Below are 4,449 nucleotides of genomic sequence, written 5' to 3' on the forward strand. Positions count from 1 at the left end.
TTTGCAATCCACCAGGTTTCCATGAAACATGATAAGGTTGAACCTATCCTGAAATAAATTTCATTAGATGTCAGATGTTCAAAGGTGCGTCATATGTTTGGCTGTGATAGACTCAATTTTAAAACTGATCCTTAAAAAAAAACAAAAAAAAAAAAACAGCCAGGAAATCTAAAGCATTTGCAATCCACCAGGTTTCCATGAAACATGATAAGGTTGAACCTATCCTGAAATAAATTTCATTAGATGTCAGATGTTCAGGATGTAGTATATTTTTAAGGTAACTTTTAAATTTCTAGTTCTGATTTTCAAAATAGAGCATGTTTTCTGAACCAGTTTTCACAAACAATTAAATATTGGTGTGGTCCTGTAGTTTGACACCAATAGATTTTGGGGAAAAATTAGAAACCTGGTAAATCTGGTAACAATTTCTCACAAAATTGTTTTGAAAGGATTGCGCTAGAGTACCATTAATTTTCAAGACTGGGTGTAATGCACTTTTGTGGAAACTGTTACAGTATTCAAGACCACCTTATAATTTGAAAATGTAAAATAGCACAACTGCTGGTAGTGACATGGAAGTGCATAGAAAACCCAATATGGTCAATGTCTATTCGGGATTTAAAAATTTTATGTTTTTGTAAAAATAATTTTAAATATAACACAATGCTAAAATACCCTCAATTGTATGAGCATTGTGTTCTTTATAATTTGCAGATGTCTAATTAATTATTAAGATCCTATTGTCTTATGCACAGTTTGTACATGTTCAATAAAGCCCCTCCATCAATCAGTCAATCAAAAACAGTATTTACATTTTGATGGCATCTGCATGAAACCTTGCATGTGTGTGTACATGAGCTTTTGACAAGAGTGGAAGTTGTGCAAATCAAGTAATATTTGTAGATCACCCTCTATGCATTTACAGGTATTAATGAGACAAATTTAACTCCATAGGAAGTTAGCTTTGAGTTAGTGAAAGTTAGTGTGCACACTAACATCCGCAGTTTTGCTCCAGAGGTGTTATTAAGCTCCAAAAACAGCATTTTCAGTTTTAGAAGTGTTTATTTCTTGCTAGCTTTTACATAATAAATGACAGAGGTTATATTAACACACAAAGGAAACTGAGTTTTGCAGCTAGCTAAACCAGCCTGTTAAGTCATAACGTTAACGTCGGCGACATGTCTTCTAAATCACTTCAGAGGTGTTACTACATTGCAAAAACAGTGTTTTCAGTTTTACAAGTGTTTACTTCTCACTAGCATTTACATAACGTATGAGAAACATGTTATACAAACCAGAACAGATTCAAACAGAATGTGACTTTTTAACCTCTTAAAATAGGTCAAGGTTAGCCATCTTTGAACTTGTCCAAGGTCTGTGTCCCAAGAATGTTCCCTGTGAATTTCAAGACTTTGGCAGTAATAGGATTGGACTTACGCTGAGCACAGACAAATGGACAGATGGACGGACGCAAAGCCTTCGCAATGCCTGATGGCGTATTTGATGGCCTTGGGTAAAAATCTATTTTTCATCATGGTAGTAATTGAGATTTCACAATGTTGTGCTAATTCATGCAAAAACTCACTAATAGTTTTCTGTATAATAGTTTTAACATTGCGCTCTACTTGTAAACATTTGCGTAGAGGTACTGGACGTCTATATGTGGTTTTGGTTCAACAGCAAAGCTTCTCTTAGCAATAAGCATAGTTTCAATATAATGAATTAAGATCTCCGATATTGTGAATGTGTTGTTTTTTTGTTTTGTATCATCACACTTGATCACGAAGCAGATGTGGATTGTGACGCTATGGACATTAAGTGAATAATCACATCTAACTGTCTTGTATGATGATGTATTTTTGGTGGATTACTTTTTTTTTTTTTTACTCAGTTGTGTCTGAATGAAAGGAATATGTTTTCATTGTGTAATACTGCGCAAAGTGCCCGCTGTATGACTACTAAGCAGGTATAGAGAATGGATGGAATGCTGTGCAAAGCCCTGAGTCACACTACAATTTTTTAAGAAGATATAGTGTAAAAATGTTTTCTTCATCAGTGTCTCAAAAAAAACTAAATCAAAGTGGTAATGTCTAAACATTACTATTGTAACAAAAAGCAAAACAAGCATATTTGATGGAAGAAACAAATGACCAATTATTAACACAGCTTAAAATGCAAACAAAATAAATAGGATGTCTGGGGTGTACTGGCAGCAGTGGTGGGCACACCTAACCAAAAAGTTAGGTTCGATAACCTCTAATCCACTAACTGAAAAGTTAACTTTTATAATGATAAACTGCTGAACTGGTAAAAAAAAATTAGTGGAAGCTACAGTTAACACATATCTTTTAATTTTAAAATAATGCACTAATTCTGAAGGTTTGAATGTTAACACACACAGATGCCAAAATGTTATACGTTGTTGTTATATGTTCGATGTTATAGTTTCACTTTGTAAAAATGACAGCGTTAACGTTAAAAAAAAAAAACAAAACAAAAAAAACGTCGGGAACTAGTCAAACCTGTTTTGCTGTGTATGCCTTTGCCATGTCAGGACCTCTGTTGTTGTGTGTTTTTGTTGTTGTTTGTTTTTGTGTTTTGTTTGTTTGTTTGTTTGTAGCAGCCTGGCAGCCAGTCCCCTTCTCCTGGGGTAGAATTGAGCTCAGCTCCTCACAGCTGCCTGACTGCTGAAAAATACGTAGCAGACAGGTACCAACATGTATGATTTTAGGGTTTACAAATGTTTTTGAGCATTACTAACTATGCCAGCAAAAAAATCGTTAGTGGACTAAGTTAGCAGACCTAAATGTAGCGGAATATAATTGGTCCGCTGATGGCTTTTGAAGTTAGTTGAAAAGCTAATCTGCTAAAAAAAAAAAGTTAGCTTGCTAATTAGCGGTTAGCGGAACTGTGCCCACCACTGACTGGCAGGTACATTAACAAAAAAAAGTTTCTAGTGACCACTCAACAATAAAATGATTGCTACACATCTCATGAAATACAACAAAATGCTTATAATTTGCTGAAGAAATTAAATGTAAAAAGGTGAGAAGTGGTCTCTCTCTCTCACACACACACACGTACGTACGTATGTATGTATGTATGCATGTGTTTATTTCCAACGATTATCTATTTAGTCACTTTTCCTTACTTTTAAATATTGTAAGCACATTAAATATGTCTAAAAACAGGCATTGTGGGCAAGTGGTTAATGCACTTGGTTTCAGTGCAGAAGGTTCCGGGTTCAAATCCCACCCCTGCTACATTTCTCCATGTAATGTGGAGTTGCATCAAGAAGGGCATCCGGCATAAAACCTGTGCCAATTCAACATGCAGATCCGCCTTGGATTTGCTGTGGCGACCCCGAGTGCAAACAAGGGAGTAGCCGAAGGGACTTACTATTAAATACAACCCCTGGCAATAATTATGGAATCACCGGCCTTGGATTATGTTCATTCAGTTGTTTAATTTTGTAAAAAAAAAGATCACAGACATGACACAAAACTAAAGTCATTTCAAATGGCAACTTTCTGGCTTTAAGAAACACTATAAGAAATCAGGAAAAAAAATTGTGGTAGTCAGTAACAGTTACTTTTTTTAGACCAATTAGAGGGAAAAAAATATGGACTCACTCAATTCTGAGGAATAAATTATGGAATCACCCTGTAAATTTTCATCCCCAAAACTAACACCTGCATCAAATTAGATCTGCTCGTTAGTCTGCATCTAAAAAGGAGTGATCACACCTTGGAGAGCTGTTGCACCAAGTGGACTGACATGAATCATGGCTCCAACATGAGAGATGTCAATTGAAACAAAGGAGAGGATAATCAAACTCTTAAGGGGGTAAATCATCACGCAATGTTGCAAAAGATGTTGGTTGTTCACAGTCAGCTGTGTCTAAACTCTGGACCAAATACAAACAACATGGGAAGGTTGTTAAAGGCAAACATACTGGTAGACCAAGGAAGACATCAAAGCGTCAAGACAGAAAACTTAAAACAATATGTCTCAAAAATCGAAAATGCACAACAAAACAAATGAGGAACGAATGGGAGGAAACTGGAGTCAACGTCTGTGATCGAACTGTAAGAAACCGCCTAAAGGAAATGGGATTTACATACAGAAAAGCTAAACGAAAGCCATCATTAACACCTAAACAGAAAAAAAAAACAAGGTTACAATGGGCTAAGGAAAAGCAGTCGTGGACTGTGGATGACTGGATGAAAGTCATATTCAGCGATGAATGTCAAATCTGCATTGGGCAAGGTGATGATGCTGGAACTTTTGTTTGGTGCCGTTCGAATGAGATTTAGAAAGATGACTGCCTGAAGAGAACATGTAAATTTCCACAGTCATTGATGATATGGGGCTGCATGTCAGGTAAAGGCACTGGGGAGATGGTTGTCATTACATCATCAATAAATGCACAAGTTTACGTTGATATTT

General features: G+C 36.0%; 1 long non-coding RNA gene across 1 annotated transcript; it reads right to left on the minus strand.

Moving 5' to 3' along the window:
- Nucleotides 1-1,769: 1,769 nt before the first annotated feature.
- On the minus strand, nucleotides 1,770-3,187 carry LOC117517699. The gene is made up of 2 exons (XR_004562799.1): nucleotides 2,922-3,187; nucleotides 1,770-2,206 (listed from the first exon to the last, which is right to left on the minus strand). It is a non-coding gene; the product is annotated as an uncharacterized LOC117517699 (long non-coding RNA).
- Nucleotides 3,188-4,449: the final 1,262 nt, after the last annotated feature.

The sequence above is a fragment of the Thalassophryne amazonica genome, chromosome 9, assembly GCF_902500255.1.
Source record: "Thalassophryne amazonica chromosome 9, fThaAma1.1, whole genome shotgun sequence".
Taxonomy (NCBI): Eukaryota; Metazoa; Chordata; class Actinopteri; order Batrachoidiformes; family Batrachoididae; genus Thalassophryne; species Thalassophryne amazonica.